General features: G+C 39.8%; 1 protein-coding gene across 7 annotated transcripts in view; it reads right to left on the bottom strand.

The window, feature by feature from the left end:
* suclg2 (succinate-CoA ligase GDP-forming subunit beta) overlaps positions 1 to 20,940 on the bottom strand; it is a 100,416-nt gene that overhangs the window by 59,679 nt on the left and 19,797 nt on the right. The window lies entirely within an intron of this gene.

Raw genomic sequence — 20,940 nt, 5'->3', positions numbered from 1 at the left:
CTCTATTAAGTCTACAGACAGCCGGATGGTGGAAAATAAATATCTTTTGTAACCTAATGTTATTCTACTTGGCTCAGACAGTGATGTGTCTTAACCTTCCCACCAACCCAACAGGACTCATGGACAACATCATTTCATATACATTTCAGATAAGACTTCCTTAAACACCAATTATAGTGCATTCCAGATCTAAGGGCTCCCAATGAGACATTCATCTGTTTATAGTCCAGTAAAGAACATACCAGTTTTATCAATGGACCCTTAAGTCTAATTAATGTTTTTTTAAAGAAAAAGTACAGGTGGTTTAACTTGTCAACAGCATAAATGCATCTTTTAAAGTTTTTTGGGGGGCATTTTAACCTTTATTTGATAGTACAGCAGTGAAAACAGACAGAAAAGTGGGAAGACAGAGGAGAGAGAAGGAGACACAGGTCAGCTTGAACCTGGGCTGCTGCACTATAGCCTTGTGGCATATGATCACCTGTTCACTCACTGAGGTAAACTGGATCTCTTAAATGCATTTTTTAAATAAATAAAAAGCAAAGGAAAATAAAAACCTCTGACCTGATGCTGGTGTTAGCTTAAAGGTCAAAGAAATACTAAACTAATTTAAAAAAAAAAAAAAAACATCTGCCTCAGCTGCTGAAAATGGTAAATACGAACAATATGAAGGGACATTAGCAGGAACACAACCTGGATGAAAAAGCAGTGTTATACTTACAAAGCATTTTTGTCACTTAGCTCCATGCTTAATCATAATGTCAATAAAGCTCCTTTCAGCTGCTCTCTTATTCAAAAAGGGGTCGCCACAGCTGGTAGCTTCACATTTGATTTAGCAGATATTTATTTATTTAACATTAGACGCCCTTCCTGATAAAACCTCCCTGGAATTTGTGTCTCCTGCTGGGATTTTAACCAGGGAGCTTCTGCTGTTGGGCGGAAGTATAAAGCACTACACAATGTAGAGCCACTAACTGCGATCTCAGTACTGATCAAAATAACTGTGATGATCATTTTGGAGTTATCAGAGTATTAGTAGAACTACTTTCCCAAAGAAGTCAAAATTCTGGTGGCTTTGCTAAACAGTACAGGAGAGCTTCTGAAGAACAGAAATGTCTACAAATTTCAGGTGATTGAATTTCAAAAGACATATAAGCTAAAGTGGTGGACACACTGACAGAAGATTACCATTTCTGGGGTGATTGCCATTATAATAAATTTAAGAATTAAAAGATCCACATAAGGAAGAAGGAAAATAAAAACTTGGTAAAGCATTGGAAGTCTTGGAAGTTTGGAAACATGACCTTGCCCTAATTACTTAACCACCCAGCATCCCCTTCGCTGTCACTGCCACCTTCCAAGCAGTCGCATCAGGAGGTGGTCTCTGAGCTCTCTCTTCCGCATCTTACCCACAATCCCGCACTATTCAAATGGATCAGAGACACTTGATGAAAGATGGTCTACAGTTAGGTTATTATTATCTAGGTGGGGAGAGTTCAACCTTTGACAGGTGGCTGCCAGCACGTTGGGAAGTGGGTGAAGGGGGCGTTGAAACGTGGTTAAGAAGACACCTTGACCTTGGCTCCTCCCTTGATGGCATTTAAAAAAAATAAAAACTCTTGACGTCTAAGGGAAGGGTGGAATAGATCGAGGACCTGGTGAAGCTGGAGGGGCTAAAAATGTTTTCCATGTTCACTGTTGCTGTAGTTTAAAAAGAAAAGGAGAACCAAAAAAAAAAAAAAAAAAAAAAAAAAAGAAAGGGGGGGGACCCAGGGAATACAGGCTCGGACAGGGTGACAGGGATTAAACTAACACTGCATTAGTGAGGCCCGTTCTGCGAGGACAGTTAAAGGCTGAGGGGAGAGTTGAAGCGGAAGCATGAAGAGATGGAGAGAGAATGAAAGGTGAGCTCGTATGCAAAAGGATTTGAGAGCAGTTATAAATGAATAAATATGTTAATAAAAAACTGCTACTGCACAAAATTAAAAAGAGTTCAAAGCAAGATGAGAAAGCATGTCCTGCGGGCATGTGCAGCGGAGAGGGACAGCACAGAGGAAATGACTTTTGCTTTAAAAAGAAGAAATAATATATAGAAAAAAGAAGCAAGTTAAAGAACAAGGATGTGGCCCAGCAGGGAGGTTGCATCATTGAGGTGTGAAGAAAGGTAAAGAACTAAGATAAGACGTCATAGCAAGTACACTAAAATATATAGTAGAAGAAGAAGAAGAAAAGGGTGTGTGACATGTTAAGGAAGGTAATGGTGTGAGAACAAGGCATGTGTTCATTCTTGCTGCACTAGTAAGTGAAGCCAATCTGCACACAATAAGATATACAAGCAATTTCAGCATTTATGAATAGCCACAGAAGCTGTAATGTGCTGATAATGAGAGAAAACTTTAGAGGAAAAACAGAAGAAGCAGATATAATGTGATAAACTGTGAGTATTACCAATCACAAAGACAGCATGATTAAAAAGGACGCACTTGCCTCTTCCCATCTCCCTCGGTCTCTCTCTCACACACACACACACACACACACCATGTAGAATCTTACAAATAATGCTGTTTAACACTGAAACATCAATCTCAGTTGAAATGCATGGAAATTATAACAATGTCCTTAAAGATCAGAGTGAAAGAGCAGTGTGACCATTAGCTGGTAGTATGGCAGACAAGAGATGGCTTCTAACACTGAGAGAAAAAGGTTGGTCCATAATGAGAGCAGTGTGAGGACAGGATGGAAAAGGAGTAATAAAATGTAAAACAAATCTGAAACAAGTCAAAGTTTTCTTATGTCAAACTGTAAAGAAAAAGCAGAAACAAGGGCACGTGTCTGAAGTTAATCAATAAAGACACCAGCAAGCGCTGCTGATGAGTCACCGCTCAAGATGTTCACACAGTGGGAAAAAATGCAATATTTAGCTCTAAACATCTGAAAGGTGACACAGGTGGGTGTTTTATCACAGGAAGATTTTCTATGTTCTGATTACGTTGCTTTGTTGTACGTTTTCTTTACAGTACTGGCTAAGTGAATAATCTCTTTCTGTTATCCAGCCACAATAATTAAAAAAATACCTCCTCAGACTGATATTAGTTTGCTTATCAGCTGAACGAGAATCCTCTTCTTAGTCGGAGGGAGACAGTGTTTCATAATCAGCTAACTGCTTCCATTTGTATCATGCATGGCCCTCTGTGAAGAAATGGAGCTAGATTTTCATCTTCATTTATTTTCCATTTCTTGGGGACACACGGAAGGAGATTAACATTGCACAACATCGTATGCAATTTGAGTAATGCGGTCATCATCCTCAGGCTTTACTTATTTCCCAGTAATGAGAGCAAATCAACTCCCAGTCCGCTTGCCAGTGAAGGCAGCTGGCAAAGAGGACGTTACTTCTGCAGTTTGTGTCTCTTTCACCCCGTTCTTTCTGTGCACTTTGAAAGGCTATTCTCTTCCCCCACCCTCCTCCCTCTGCATGTAGCTCATGAGCGGCCAACAGCACAGTTAGCTTTGGTCTGATATTTAATTAAGCCTTCGAGGCTGCGCCATGAGGGGGAATGCTGCCTGGTAAGGGACAGATGCGGGCTATGCGCCAATCCGGAGAGAGTAAGATGAGGCTACCATCTGCAAGGAGAGAGAAAAAGATCAGGGTGGCCCTCCCCGACACTCGTGTGCTGTAATGAAAGTAATGCGGCGGCTAAATGGGGAAGACTAATCAAACTCTTGGGAGTAAGGAGAAAACAAACACAAGCCACGAACAGCTACAATCAAACACAGCCAGTCTGAGTCTCAGCCTTCCTATGGATAAAAACCATCAACACCAGAGGAAAGACAGTAAATAAAAAAAATAAAAAGAAACGCAGTCAAACCCTCAACATCTGTGCTCGATTATGATGCCAGACAGTGCTGATTGCTGTCGAACAGGTGGAATCTGTTCTTTAGAAGAAAAAAAAAAAAAAGAGGCCGGAAATGTCAGTCTACAGGATCATTAAAACAAGTAGCGTAGGCACAATTATACTTTCCCAGTATAGAGCTATTTTACGATAAGTAGGAGAAAAAAACAAAACAATCTGCACCTCCATTTGCATCCATCTAGAAGCACATAGTGTACCTTTAAATAACTTCAATTATGCTGTCAGCTGCATATTGATGTCAAGAAAGCTAGTGACTCTGTCGACTCTAGTTTATGAGTCACTTTGCCGCAGTGATTTTTGGCTGTGTCACAACTATGTATCAGTAATATTGTGAAAATGGACTCATAATCTACTACAGCGCCATAGGCAACACAGGAAACTAATGATCCGAAACAAAGAAACCATCTAATAAGCTTCACTAATTGTTTAAGCACAACAGTGAATATGTGCGCCGGGTTTTTACCTTTCATGTGTATTAAAAGGCAAATTTAGGGCCAGCGCTTAGTTCTGTAAAATGCTTAGTGTAATAGCCTTATCAACACATTTTATTTTAATTACACTTAGGCACCATTAGGGCAAGTGCACAGAGCGGGTCATGTTTAATGACTGCTTGTATAATGATTTCATTTACGACTCCCATTTCCAGAAATGCTGGAATGCGATGTAAAATGTAAATAAAAAGAAAAGGAAATCATTTGTGAATCATTTAAAGCCTAAATTTAATTTAAAAACAACAACACAGAGACAAATCATCAAACTTTTTTTTGTTTTTTTAAGCTGTGCTCATAAATAACTTGTTAACGGCAAAAGATTTTTATAAACTGGTCGGCATGCATCCATCCATCCCTGCTTATCCCATTCAGGGCTGGGATACACCCGGGGCAGCCTGTCTCTTACAGGGCTAACACTTTAAAATCAGCACGCTAGTCAAATAACAATGAAATTTCCCAGTTTCAGTATTCGACAATTTTTCTTTGCGCCATCAAATTTCTAATCGAATACAGTAAAATCATTGTTTTTAACAAAGGAATACAGATTTTTAGAAGATGGGGCTGTAAGAGCAGCAGATAAAGCTGACATTATCTTGGAAAAAGTTCCGCTTTCTCTAAACTTTTACCTTTTTTTCCCCCAATTCTACCAGACTGTGAAAAGGTCAGACATTAAATGGTTTTCTATTCATGCAGCGATGGCAAGTGAACCAAAAGGAGAGACAGGAAAATAAAATCTCTCTGTTTTGCATCTACCTTGACATATAATGGTCTTGAAATTCTTTAAGCAGAATATGTTGCCTGTTCAGTTGAGGTTGAAAAGTCAACCAACATTTATAAATCATAAGCGCGCTTGGCAAAAGCCCTCTTGCTACTGGCACGTCAGTTCAACCAGATATATGGGCCTAACAAGACTCTAACAAACAGATTTGAACACCAAAATAGCCAAAGACTGCAACATTTATCCTCTTTGTTTGCTACAACTAAATAAATAATTATCATGTCACTGTCTTGTCTGGTTAAGCCCAGTGTCCATGTGTCTCTGCATCTAATGATGTATCTCGGTGCTACTCAGTGGAAAAAGAATATCAGTTTCCCTGACCAACAATGGCACCTCTTTGTGACACTCCTCAAGTCACGGCTTGCATGACAGCTGAGTCCTCATTAGAGAACAAGTCCACCTGAATTTCAGACACAGGACAGCACCTCTAATGACAACTTGAGATGCCCCTGGTCTCCTCTCAGTCTTTTTTTTTTTTTTTAATTGCCATGCAAGCAGAAGGGTGATCATAATGATAATGGTGTTGTGGAGCAATGGGTGCTAAATGACCATGGAGATATCTGCAGGGCGAATCATTCGTCTCGGAGCGAAAACCAGTGTGAAGACATTTACTTGTATCGAGGCTCATCGGGAAACAGTTAACAAAAAAAAAAAAAAAAAATCAACTGGTTAAAGACAAGATCGCCAGAAAAAAAAGAAAAAGAGTAAAAAAATAAAAAATAAAAAAGTTTAACTAGCTGAGAGGCCCTTTTATTGACTGATACAATTTCTTCACTTCAGCATTAACAACTGCAGAGAAAAACTCGAAAATCTACAGACATCTGCTGCTGCATTAGTGGGCAGGAGGAACGCAATGCCAATTCCACTGATGACTAATGAAACGTACCTAATGGCTGGAGCTCACTACAACGAAGCACAGCCGAGTTTGCACATTTTACTCCACAATTTCTGTATCTGCTCGAACTACTTTCAACTCCGGCATGACCAGGTGCCCCATGTTTACCCGATGTGCCCTGACAACAAACGATAGGCGGCACGCTCACTTCTACTGGCACATTAGTATCATCCTAATACGATAGAGAAGACGTGTGAAGAATAATTCCACATCTCACCCACAACATGAAAAGGTTGTGGTGCGTAATGAGGAGGTGGAAACACTAAGCTGCTTACAGAAATCAGCTCTTTGAGAGACAGGCTGCTTTACCCTGCAAAGCCTATTTACAGCTGTTAAGACAATTTCAGATGCATTGCTTTTTTTCCCCTTTTTAAAACCAACGCAAGACCTAAGAGCCAGCTAATGTAATGGATAACAACAGGTCCCTAATGTGCATCTGCTTGTTTATTTTGGAACGCTCATATTGTGCTTGAAAATTCTCGACATTTTTATGCACATGTGTCTTCACAGCTATCATGCTGCCTACGGGTGGTTTTCTGCTTCGTCTCCAAGTCGGCAGGTCGCTGTGTCTGTGTTAATAACCTTTTGTTTCACACCCGCCCCCCCCTGCACCCCTCCCCACCCCCACTTTCTCTCCTCATTGCGTGCTATGCGTGTTATCTTGGCAGGTAGTGAAAAACTGCAGGCTAACATCTGTCTTCCTGTGTGACAGAGCAGCACTATGGAGGGGCGAGAGCTGTTCAGTCCATCAGCAGGAGCCCTGCAGTGAGTGAGACGGTGAGACGCAGATATCTGCAGTTGGCTCCAGCTAACAACCTGCTTTTGTTTACTTATCCCCTCCGATGTGATTAAACTGGCAAATGGGTACCATCTATGATGATTTTACAGAAGGTCTGGGCACATTTTGAGGGGGTGTTTAGGAAATACTAAAAATAGGAGGAGCTGCGAGTAGGAGTGAGCAACAACAGCCTGAAGTAAGGGACAAATGAAAAAGAAAACTCATATGGGAAAGAAAAATAAACAAATGTACAGTAAAAAAAAAAAAAAAAGTTGCTTTATTTGCACTGTACGTCTCAAAACACTCAAAACACACTCATACTATAATACACTTACGACTTAAATATGAATAAAGTCAACACATATTGTAGAAGAAAAGAAACAAGACACTTTCACACGTATATAATATATAACATATATAACTGGATAGTTCTATTTAGAAAGAAATAAGGAGAGACAACAAAAAGAAGCAAAGACATTACAAGGCTGAAAAGAGTGACTAAAGAAGAAGAAGGCAACAGCGCACTGTGTGGTTTCAATACATAAGAAACTCCAATGCTGTTTTGACTTCACAATCACAATTTAAGAGCTATGTAACTCATCCCATTTAGAAGTTCTAAATGGGATGAACCAGTATTGTCTCTACACATAACAGACAATTTAGCAAAGAACCCATTTTAAATTGTATCTTTAGGCACTTAAGCCTCTTGCCAAAACACAATTTGTTCTCATTTTATTATTTGAATCTAGGAAAACTGCCAAAGATAACAGTCTGACAGGCATAAAATATTTTTGGAACAGCACGGTGATTTCCAAAGTGCTATTACCCAAACATGTGGCACATCTCAGCATGGTGTGCAGTGCGTTCTTAAAAAATATTGAGGAAACTGGACAAGTGGAAGACAAAGGATGAATTGTATCTGAAAGACTTGCCCTTAACCCTCATCAGAAATGGTCTCAGTGGTAGGATGGCAATCAAGAAGTTATTCTTGAGGGAAATTGGAGAAAAGGCTGAGGCATGCCAAATTACAGCTAACAGCTACAAATTTGTCAGTTTCTTATCATTTGGGCACAAATATTTCATATTAGTCTCTTAGCAGCTGCAGCCAATGACCTGACGGATTCTCCAATCATGTTTTTACTGCAAACTATACACTACACTGTGCAGTCAACACAAAGACCGAGTACTACTAAGTATGCACTGTTGGTCAGCAAACATAAAATATCCAAAAGATAGTGGTGTGTTCAAAAGAATGTCTATCTGGAAGCCACAGACTCAAGACATGAACCACTTAAACAGCTCTTTCATATATAGGCTTATATGTCAAAAATGAGGTAGTGAGCTAGCAAATACATCTTCCCCCGTGTGTTTGTTCTCCGCACAGTGATCCACAAGCTCACCCATCTGAATGGTTGACACCAAACAGACCCAATCTCAGCACAGCTCCACTCACCACATAATGTTTACACTGGAAACAGTAGAGGTGGAAATGACAAAGACTCTGATGGAAATTGCTGGCAGCGAGAGCACAAAGATGGCAGCGACACAAGTGCAAAATTCAGAGGCTCAGGCTGCATATTCTCATGAAGTGCGAGAACCCGTTGTAACATCAAGTGGCTTGATAGATGAGCAGCTGCTTCGGTGTCCTCTGTCCAGCAGACCAACGAGGAGAGGACGCAACGAGGGCTCCAGCTGGTCTACACAGTCACACAGACCAACTTCTGAGAGGGTCGTCTCATCTCTCAATACTTCAGACAAAGACAGAAGAAAAAGAGCTGTGGTTGAGCCAACACTACTCAACGCTAACTGCTACTGTCAGCGCTTTTCACCAGAGACTCTGCCTCATTTTCTGAAGGGGGAAGATGAAAGTGGTCTTAAAAGGCGCTTGAAATGTTGAAGTGCATGAAGCAGCTCCAGTGGGGACAGTGTGAATGAGAAGGGAGGAGGTGCACAGCGAGGAGAGGTCTGGCCATTTTCCGTGTTTTAACCATGTTTGACAGTAAAATATTTGTCTGTCCCTCGCTGAAAAGGAAGAAGGGCCCCATGCGCACACGATGTGTACAGTACTTTTCCCCCTGTTTTCAACCCTCTATTGAAGTGCAAGATATGTCCCAACATTTGTCACTGATAGAATGGGAGAGTTATCACGCACAGAGCTGAGTATAATAGAATTTCATGACAAAAGACCCAGGTCTTACACAGCACTGCTATCCAAATCAAGGTAGGCAAAAATTGGATCTGAACTGGAGAGAACACGCACACGCACACACACACACACACACACACTCAAAAAGGGAAAGCAACAGAGAGAAAATATCACTGCGTTGCTTCTTACAAATTCACTGCTCAATGAATCATGGAATAGCCTTAATAAAACATGCAATTTAGGCTGAGTATTATTCAGATAATGGCTCTATAACTGCACAAGTTTTGGGACACAAAGGCATAAAAGAGCTCAAGTGAACTGAAGCATGAGTAACGCTAATGTGCCATATAAATACTCAAAGCCCACGACAAGGTTTCAACATATTTCTGATTGTCAAGTCCTACAATACATATATGATACCAAGTCAATCAAAGCTCACGTTTGTACAGTGGGTTAGATTCAATTACATGCATAGCAGTTTGTTCATCAATTCAATTTTCACCATTTTTGCTTAATGTATATTTATGGATATAAAATCTGTTAGTTCACATTCTGTTTCATGCAGGTCAGGTGTAGTAGCTGCCAAGCAAAAGCTTTCAAGAAGTCAGCAATATGTGCAGATTTCTATTCATTTCTCTGGTTGAAATCCAAAAAAGGAAGAAAAAAAAAACACAGTTGAATGAAAAATGAATGCGAGTGCCAATCCAAGTTTGAATTAAAGAAAAGATAATGAAATGTATTTCACTTCATTTGAATGCATCTCATGTAACCTAATTTTAAACTACTTAAGATGTAGAATTCATTTCATTTAGTATAATTTCCACTAATTCAATTCAACGACAAGCTAAGATGCAGTGTTGGATATATTATTATGGTTGTGTCAATGCAAGACAGTTGCCTTTATACAAAAGAGCAAACTGTCTTTCCTCCATCCACACCCTTTCGATCTGTGGTGCTGAATCCAAAATGTTTCCACTCATAACTTCTCAGGGTGATTCTCCATTCAGGCCTTTACTTCATCCTCTGACTGCATGACATTTGCATCCAGTATTTACTGCTCTTTAAACAAATGCCGTCTTCCCTCTATCCGTGCAATGTTTCCTCTGCCACTACAGTAGCTGCCTTAGAGGCTTAAAGTCAAGAATGTTCACTTTAATTCTTCAAGCTTTTCTTTTCATAAAATTGTAAACCATATTTACTCTAATCACACCTTTGGTGATCATGGCCAAAGTACTCAATTTTGACTCATCCAGACCTTGCTTACAAATATTGCTTCATATAGTGCCATTTACAGCAGATGTTCATTTCTGAGACGAGTTGGCAGGTTGGGTTTCCCTCTGATGACTGTTAAATGTACCTATTTGTGCAAGAAACACTGCTACTTAAGTAAATAACATACTGAAAAAGAAAGACCTCATTTCCAACCTGCCAGGCTTTGCTGACTAAAGCAGTAATTTTTAACACTTAGAAAAGTCGGTGCTCCATTTTCTGACTTTTGCAAACAAAAATACTGACTTTCATCAGTGGAGTCTGCTATAATGTAACATTTACTGCCTCACTGAAGAGAAAAAAAAAAAAAAAGCTGTGTAATGGCACTAGTTTGACAGACTAGTATTTCTAGCCAAAAGCTACCTAGTTTAACCACTGAATCGAGTAATTAGTCATATCCCCAGCTACACTACAAAGTACCATAGCGGAGCATTAAGCCTGGTGAAATGTCAGGAAGGTGTGAAGTTTTGGAAAAAAATAGAAACCACACGAGCCTGATCTGTTTGCTTCATTTTTAGATCCTCAGTGTGAACAGCACACGGCTGCCGAGTGTTACCACCAAGTCTGACGAGTCATACAATTTATCAGCTATGAAGGTGTGATCAGCTGAATAAGAAATCTTGACCTTCACAACAAAGTTCTAGCCAGTCAGTTTAGCCCCAATGACTTTATGCAGTTCTGGCACTTTATAATTGAACAGTAACTGAACTTTTACACATACAATAATTGCTGTTAAATTATTTTTCACTAAGATTCAACCAACACACATTTTTACTTGCATTATTCATTAGGAAAAAAACAAATCTGATGTAATAGGAAATTTTAAGAATGCCTCATGCTCACTCTTTTGTATTAATCCAATGCAACGGTGTCCCATGTTCATTAAGAAATAAAGCTACAATAAAACAAGATGTTCAAGCAGCTATAATGATCGACAAACACCCCAATTATTTAATATTAAATAAAAATAAGAACAAAAAAATAAACAGAGAAAGCACAGCACAGGCCACTCTAGACAGATCGGAGGGGAGCGTGAGGGAGGACTCAGGTGAGGTGCGTCATGGTTGGATAAGGAACTCCTCAAAACGACTTGTGGTGATGCCCATGGTGGAAAAGTGCATTTTCATGACAGATGGCACTGGCTAGGCCGTGTGTGGAGTTGGTGTAGAGGCATATGGTACCCTCTAGATGATCTCATACAGCAGCGCCAGGCTCGGTCGGAGGTGTAAATGTTTCTCTGCACCCTGCCAGAGGAAGTGGAACCATTCGCATCACCAGCAAAAGTGTATGTGTGTGTTATGTCATACCCTTGTAAGACTGGCAGTTTAGCCTTTCCCACATATATTTTGGCATCTACACAAAAGCGGTGCTTTGCCTAAAGCGGTGCTTTACCTCTGTCAAATATACTCTTGTTGAATTTCCACATTTTGCTGAATTATGAAGAAAGACAAATATAAATAATACACCTGCAAGCAACAATTACAGGAGCCAGGTAGTTCAGAAATGGAAAGAACTGATTTATTTTTTTGTTCCAATTTTGTTGAAGAAAACTTGAAAAAGAAAATGCTAAACTTGCTGTGCAGGAAATCACCTAAGCACTCACAAAGTACTCAGTCGACCCTGAAAATCCAGATTCCACGAAAAATGGATGAAAAACAAAATGCTCATTCATGCTGTTATTCTCCCAATGTTGAACGGATGGAGCATGTACTAAAAATCAAATGCATATCTGATACAAAAAAAGAGACAGTTCAAAACCAGTCACACAAAACTAGGATGGTTGCAGTGATTATATCAGAAACTGGCTGCTGGAGCAACATTATACATACAAACACCAATCATCTAAACAAGCATATAACCTACATTTAATTCATTTACTGCATCTGATAGAAGCACAGTTTCTGAATTCACTACACTAAGCATATTTCATATGAAGAGTACAGAAAGTGTTGGTTCAACATACCGTAAATATAGGTTGAGCTTTGATGAGGTTATGCTGCGTATGGAAACTTGAGATACGGAGATGTGGCGGTTAAGGTTTGGTTAGAGCATGACAGTCTGATGAAAGCTTTAAGGTTTAAAGATCATTCAAGTAAGGAGTGAACTGGAAATACAGCGGGACACTTTTTTTTATTTTTTCCCATGACCGAATTATGATCATGTTGTCATGCATGTGATAAAAATATAGTATTTTATATATACTACTGTAGGGCTGTGCGATATGACCAAAATCTCATATCCCGATATAAAACATCTATCGTCCCGATAACGATATAAATCACAAAAATTTAACTTTTTCTGTAAATTCTGTGAATCTTGGGCAGCTCGACTTGCGTGAAGTGTTTTCAGTTGGGCGTCATGTAGCTGGAGTCGAGTGTTTTAACCGATGCATGAAACTATACATTTTTAGACATAAGTTGTAACGGCCGCTGTTTTCTTTGTGAGTATTTATTACACGGCATGCTGCGGGGAAAAGCCTGTTCTAACGTTTGAGTCCAAGGTTTATTTTTTAGCACCTGACGGCTCTTTTTTACTTCTCATCCGTAAATACTCTGCATCTTTCACGTGATTCAGTTTATTTTGAAAAGTCTCAACAGGATCTTGAGCTTTATTGTGAAAGGTTTATATGGAAAATAAACAAGCGGACACGCGATGGTTTTACCGTCGTTGTTGCTAACGACAACACATAAAAACAGGCGCTTGTCCGTCCGTAGTGTGGTTATATTACATATAAGAGAAATAGAGAACTTTAAGAAATTAATATAGCCACTACAGTGACCATCAAAACGATGAAAAAAAATATTGCCGTAAACAGTTTATTTTGCGACACCACGAAACAAACGATAGCGTAAAATGAAACGATAGACGTTTTTATATCGTTATCCAATATATATCGTTACATCGAACAGCCCTATACTACTGTGTAAAAGTCTTGAGTCACAGCTCATTTCTTTATATTTCACTTGTAAGGAACCAACATATTGGCTCCTTTTTCACTAATTATCAGTCCAGTTCTTGTATCTGACTATTTCAGAGAGATGCTTTTCTCTGTTTGTTAAGCCATCAACACTGATTTATCAGCATAAAATTAAAAAAGGTACTTAACTCGAGAGACTAACCAGTGTTGCATCTACATATAACTCACAACCAAGGAGGGAACCAATTACAAATGGTAGCTTTAGGCATTTTGATACTAGCAGCCTATCACAAAAAAAATTTGTTCCCATTTTGTTCCCATTTGCCATGAATCTAGAAAAAAAAAAAAAAAGCCAAAAACAGCACAGTTTGACAAGCATAAAAACAGTACCAGCACCAACAAGGTGATTCCCAAAGAACAATTTAAAAAAAATATCTTCCTAACAAAATACTTTTTAAAAATGAGGGGTGGCTTAAGACTTTTGCAAATTTCCACATCTGACAGAATTTTTGGCTTTTACAGCCCCTGTAACTATTGTATGCAGCCGTAATTAGGTTGTTATTTAGCTGTTATTTATATTGGGTTTTTTGTTCACTTCAAAGTTCAACAAAATGTATGGAAGCTAGTTTTATTGATACAATACGCACAAAAAACAATATGAGCTTCTTTCCCTTGAGTACAATAGATCCTAACCAACAAAAGAGCCTCTTTCACTTCTAAGAACATAAACCACTATATATAGAATAACCCCCTCCCATCCACACACACACACACACACACACACACGTTTTTATTCTGAGATTGACGTCTATGTCATCCGACAATCTGAGTGCTTTTAAAGTACCTCAACTTCAGAGGGGGAAAAAGTGGAAACCAATATAAATGTGTTTGTGAGCTGGGAACATCCCATAGAGCTCTCGTTCCCTCTCCTATCCAGCAACATCACAAAATATACAAGAATAACCAAATTTGCAAAACTGCATAAACACACACATAAACCTGCCTCATCAAAGGGTTGGCTAATGTCAAGGTAGCTTGCTATTATTCAGTAAGCCAACATATCAAACCAACCATCCTTTTAATAAGCACACATGAGATTTGACAGCCATGCATAAAAACTGTTTACACTGAATATTCATAGCAGTGGGAAAAAAAATAAATTAAAATATTTCCTTCCTCTGTTAATTGTCATTCTGGCAGTGAGGCTGTGCTAAGCACAAAGAGAGGAAGAGAGCAGCAGAGGGAGACTGAGGTGAGCGAGGAGTACGAAAAGATTAAAGTATAAAACTGAAAACAAGAAAGGGAAAAATGAAGGATGCAGAGAATATGACTGCAGCACAATTTCTGAAAGGAAAGTCAGGAAGATGACAATGCTAAAAGAGAACACTTTACCATCTGATATAAGCTGTACATATACACAAGTATATGTTGCTCCCATTCATCACACAGGCTCAACATGCGGTTAAGATAAGAATCCAGACCGATGTTTTTTCCCATCACTGCTCTGTCAATGAATGAGTTCTGTGGGAGGCAGAGGAAATGGCAGACATGAAGGGCTCTCGTACCAAGAAAAGAGAGGGAAAATGTGGTTTTGATTTAGAATTCAGACTGAAAATCCATCAAGATTTGCTCTGCAGATGCATCTGTCAGGCGGGTGGCGACACACAAAGTGGACTGCATAATCATATTCTCTTTGGCAGTAGCAGGGCACAGGTATGTGTGTTTGTATATTTGTGTGCATGGCCGTGCAAATCTGCTTCGAAGGCAAACACAAAATCTATATTCATTACTGCAGTTACTATGACATCTCAAACAAAGCATTTGTGAAAGTTTTAGGCCTTAGCAGATAAGAAAGAGCGCTTTCAAAAATGCACTAAAAAGTTATTTCTTTAAACTGTCTTTATAAAGTTCAGTATGCAGAACAAAAAATAGCAATGGTGTTTATATTAAGTAGGATTGCTTGCTTTTAAGACGGCACCGGTCCTTCTAGTTAGGTTTTAATTTCACTAAAACCACTTTGCCCTGTTTGGCATGGACACAGGATATCTGGGGTGCGCTGTTTCTGGCATAGGATGTTGCCCAAAGATCTTTTAGGTCCAGTGAACTGCTGGGTTGTGGCTCCTAGATAGGAATCATCTCTGGCCTGCACTGTAAATTTTGGATTAAAGGTGGCTCTGATGAGTTTGAAAGCTGGGTCAACACCTTGGGCTTTGTACACAATTGTGAGCCTGTGACACTCTGAGGCAGGCCACGCTGTCCTACTTGGGGTCCCTATGGAAAGTGTCATTGCTATAGTGTGCTGTGCTTTGTCTGCACAATGCTTAGGTAAGCAGTATGTGTCAAACTAACATCCACATGAATGCCAGGGCGCAAAGTTTCCCAGGAGAACATTCCATTGTAACAAGATCGTGTTATGCACTTTATCTGAATAAACTCAAGGAGATATAAAATAAAACTGGTCTGCAGCTGATCGGTTATATAGCAAGGATAGTGTACAAAAAGATCTCTGTCCAATATAGGCAAAACGTACCAAATTTCACACGGAACATACAAGCAAAACTGCTTGAGAACAGCAGAGCTAAGATCCTGCAGGAATTCAACTTTAAGCAGTTCCACGGTGACATGGTGGTGGCTGACAAGCAAAAAAACGTTAGCTGTGATAGATGTGGTAATCCCAAGAAGGAGCATGAGAACATGGAGAAGTACCAGGAGCTGAAGGAACAAAAAGAACAGATGTGGAAGGTGGAAGCTCAAAGTGATCCCTGTGGGAATACGAGCATCAGGTTGCTGTAAGCCCAAGCAGGGGGTCGCTCCAGGCACAGCATCTGAGACGATGCAGTCTTCAAATGACAGGATTGATTTCCTACTTGCATATTAAAAATTTTGGGTTATGGTGATGAAAATCTACCTAAAGAAAACAATCTGTTCCAAATCAGGCATTATCAGGCAATATGGTACAAACTCTAACTTTCATTTAAAGTATTTACATATTAAGCTTAGATTAAGAAATACTTAGATGGAAAAGTGTAATTTGTAGATGTAAACTGTAATCTGTACATGCATATACACACAAAAAATACAAAAATTAGTAGCTTGTGAATGTGAATAGTGGATGTGGGTCACTGGTTTTAGACCGACAGCAGCAGTTAGTGTGGTAACCTTTTCAGTGTCCCAGTGGACCAGCCATCACAAAAGCTCCCTGCAGGACTCACCCAGTACAACACTAAAGAAATCAAACTCTACTTTCTATGAGCCATTACCTGGTAGCGAATCACCCATCTGACGCAATGCAAACTCTCCCCTAAGAGTGTCATTCAAGTTAAAGCAAATTAAAAGTCTGCTCCAGATACATGTTTTTAATGCTTTGATAGAGAAGGATAAAATCTGTTTGTCCTCAGCAGCAATAGAACAAATCAGTCTGTGCCCACCTTACCAGAGCTGGACCACTCCACAGTCCATGAGAGGAATGAGAGTTTTTTTTTTTCCTGTGTAACATTGCTGTGACTGAACTGCCAATTTAACCACTTCATGGTTAAGAGAGGAGAGCAGAGAGGAGTGTACTAGTTGGTGTGAATGTTTGAGTGTTTGTGTGCTCATAGAAGCAAGCCTACTCCGTGAATGTCATTCATCTGTGCCCGTGCTTCAATGTTTGATGAGTTCATTCAATTGTGTGTACACCAGGGGTTCACAGCAGGACATCGCCTCAATACCGAAATCCGTGTGAGTCACTCTGATCAGCTCAGATACCCCAAACATCCATATCTTTTGTAGAGAGCCATACCATGTGTCCTCTACAGTGGAGAGCCATGAAATAGATCTTCATCCTAGGCTGGCTCCATTCCCTGCCTTCCCATCACACCCTCAGACACAAAGCTTGGCACAGCCTCGGCTTGTATATCAGCACCACAAATCTCAACTAAAGACTATTAATCTCTGTCTTTTTTACTTTCTAACACATTTATGTATGACCTAAAATGGCCCAGACAAAGTCAGTGTGTGTCTGATGAAATGAACCATATGTGGATGCTCACTTGCATGCTTTATTAGCGAGCCAGCAGTAGTCAAAGGGCACAAAAAGTGCAAGACACACACAGATAAGGACCAACCAAAGCCCAGTGCATGAATAGAGATATTAGGGCAAAGCTGCTCTGAGGGACTATGGGAAGCAAGGGATTGGTTAACCAAGCTGACTTGAAATTACTGCAAAAACTTGGGTTAACATATTTGTTGTCAGGGACACTGGAAATGCATTAGTAACATAAAAAAGGTCCCAGTCAGCTGCGGGAGCTGTAATTTGAATGTGTTCCTACCAATTTTCAGCTCATAATTTTGTGACCGCTCATGCGATTTGTTTATAATATGATAAGAAATAAGATCAATAAAACTACATGAAATTGAGAACTGGTGACTGTGGAGGCCACAATGCTAAACTGATACTAAGAGTCCACCAAGATAATTTCCCAAACCCATTTCCCCACTATTAGCACTTTAATTGATGATGGCAGGATGGAAATTGTATATGCCATATGACCACAATCCAAATGTAATTTGTAAATGGACTGATTCTTATATAGCGCTTTTCTACTCTCCTGGAGCGCTCAAAGCGCTTTATACAACATGTCACATTAACCTACTCACACCAGCATTTTCTTCTATGCGTTAAGTCAGGGGTGGGAGAACTCCAGGCCTCAAGGGCCGGTGTCCTGCAGGTTTTAGATGTGTCCTTGATCCAACACAGCTGATTTAAATGGCTAAATTACCTCCTCAACATGTCTTGTAGTTCTCCAGAGGCCTGATAATGAACTAATCACTTGATTCAGGTGTGTTGACCCAGGGTGAGATCTAAAACCTGCAGGACATCAACCCTTGAGGCCTGGAGTTGCCCACCCCTGCTTTAAGTGCTCTCTAACTAACATTGGCACACATTCATACTCAGATGGATGCATCAGAGGGCAACTTGGGGTTAGTATCTTGCCCAAGGATGTTTGGCATCAAACCACCAACCTTCAAATCAGTAGATGACCTGCTCTACCTCCTGAGCTGCTGCCACGCCCAAATGCTGCAGCAGATATCAAGAATCAAGCCAGGCAATGTTTTTTCCAATCTTCTCTCTAACTTTAATGAGTCAGTGCAGGTCATCTTCATGTTCTTAGCTGACAAGAGTGCCACCCGGTGTGGTCTTCTGCTGCTGTAGCCCATCTTCTTCAAGGTTCTATAATGTTTTTCTTTCAGAGACGGTCTTCTGCATACCTTGGTTCTAACTAGAGATAGCACGATACCACTTTTTTATGTCCGATACCGATACCGATATCATAAATTTGGATATCTGCCGATACCGATATGAATCCAATATAGTGTGTTTTTTAATCAATAAAACTTTTTTAATATCTTGCTGCTTTTTGTATAAGTTCATACTCAAGTTAAAAAAAAAAAACAAAAAAAACTAAAGCTATTCTGTTATACCTGTATGCAAAAAATACACTGCACCCAAAATATTTCATCATATAATCATATATAATATGATATAATCTAATAAACTTAAACCTACCCCATCCTCCCTATTCTGGTATTTTAAAGAGTAAGCAACCTAACTAATAGGGTTCTAAAACTCCCAGCAAAAAAAAAAATAGGGAACCACCCTCCACCTCGTGATGCTTAATCGACATAATCAACTTTAATTTGATGCGGTGTTAAAAAAAAATGCACAGAAATCAATTATTTTTCAAGAATAATTAAATAGAGTCAACATCTTTCTTCTACAGAATTGCAGACTGCACAGATGGTACCTTCCCAAAGGAAAAAGTACTATAGCTTACTAGGGTATATTAGACTTAATAGTTACTATATACAGTAATGGACTTCTATACATTTGACATCAGATTAAAACTTTGGGTGTAAGATTCAGATAATTATTTATTAAAAGCTAGACATTTTAAATGAGAATAAGAAAGAAAAGTATGTCTTTGTGCCCCCTTTTCCCTGTTAATGCCCAATCGCCCCCCTGGCTAAACTTTGCTAGATCCGCCCCTGCACAGTTACCAGCCGTCAGCTGCGTAGAAAAAGGATCCTGGTGTAGAAAGTAATATTAAATAAATTTTAACAACAGCTTATCAAGCTTAAAAGTGCTGCTGTTGTTCAGCCGCTGGTTTCCTCTTTCTGGTGCAAAGTGGGCCAAAAACAAACAAGAGAGACGGACTCGCGACAGAAAAGCCGATCAGCTGATCATTGATCAGTTTCATGATTGAAGTAGCAGCAGGAGAGGGAGAGAGAGAGAAGAGGCAGTCGCTCCATATATCGGTTGTTAAGCTTAACGCGGGAATGCTTTACAAACATTCAGAGATGAACTTACACACTTGCTTTACTTCTCTCTGGGATAACTTCCTCGGAGATGAAATGCTGGATTGCTAGCGAGGCTACAAATACACACAGCCGCTCTATCACGTGAGCACACTGCTCCGACATGCTACGGTTATGAGCTGAGTTACGCCGTGTAGCAAGTTTTGTGAGGTGCTTTTTTGATATTTAATGGATCGGATTACATTTTTTATTTCCCTCCGATATCCGATCCAGTAATTTACGTCAGTATCGGACCGATACCGATACGTAATATCGGATCGGTCCATCTCTAGTTCTAACCAGTGATTCTTTGTTTCCTTCCTGTCAGCTCGAAGCACTCTGGTCATTCTCCTCTGACTGCTGACATGAACAAGTCATTTTTCTCCAGAGAAATGCTGCTCACTGGATATTTCTTCTTTTAAAGACCATTCTCTATGAAATGCAAGAGATGGTTGTGCGGAAAAATCCCAGTAGCTCAGCAGTTCCTGAAATACGCGGACCAGCCCATTAACTAATGTGGCACTTACAACCATGCCACATTGAAACTCACTTAAATCACCTTTCAGTATTTGCATGACAAAGAAAACCTGAATATGTGAATGGTTGGTGAGTGCATGTACTGTCAATGGACAAATGCTGTCTGAATTGAGAGCACGCAAGCCTTTAAGGCTGTCTGACGGTTTCATTAGACTGTCCATTCCACTGTTGTGCTGTAATTTAGGTGGTAGTGTGGAATGTAAACTAATGGCAGAGCTAGCAACAGAGTGTACCCCAAGTTGTTCCTGATGGCAGGTGAACGCTGCCATTTGTGTTTTAATGTGTTTGTTAATGAGTGAACAAGAAAAACATGGCCTTAAAATTCAGGTATGTGTAAAATAAGCTATGTAAGTGCAGAAAAATTACATTTTACCCTTCGAACTTTTCTGTCCAAGTTTTCTGACTCTCCATTTCATCCCCTACCAAGCAATATATTCTAGATACTGTCATGAAAATATATATTCTCTTCCCCCTATTCAGTTTATCTTTGCCAGCATCTTAACCAGGGCCACTGAAAGCAGCGCCCCAGGCGCTTGAGCCCAAAGGCAGCAGTAAGAGTGGTACCTCACTGGCTGACAACCAACCTGGAGGCACTATCAGAAAGCTGCTGCTGTAGCTAGAGAGGACACTGAATAAAATATAAAGCTGGGGGTGGAAATACACACTATACGTGTTGGACAATTTGGTGTGTGAAAGGAAAGTAGAACAGGGAAGGTAGAGGACAGATGTAGGTTCACACACATATGTATGTGTGCTTAACACTGTGCTTACAATGCATCTGTGAAAATTTGTACCACAAGTACAAAAACAGAAAAATCACAATTTTGGCCACTACCTTACGTAGCATTGTATGACTGTGTGAGGCAGCAAGTTGAATTT

The sequence above is a fragment of the Perissodus microlepis genome, chromosome 5 (assembly GCF_051167445.1).
Source record: "Perissodus microlepis isolate ML-2025 ecotype Zambia chromosome 5, ASM5116744v1, whole genome shotgun sequence".
Classification (NCBI taxonomy): Eukaryota; Metazoa; Chordata; class Actinopteri; order Cichliformes; family Cichlidae; genus Perissodus; species Perissodus microlepis.
This window is presented reverse-complemented; position numbering and strand designations above follow the sequence as displayed.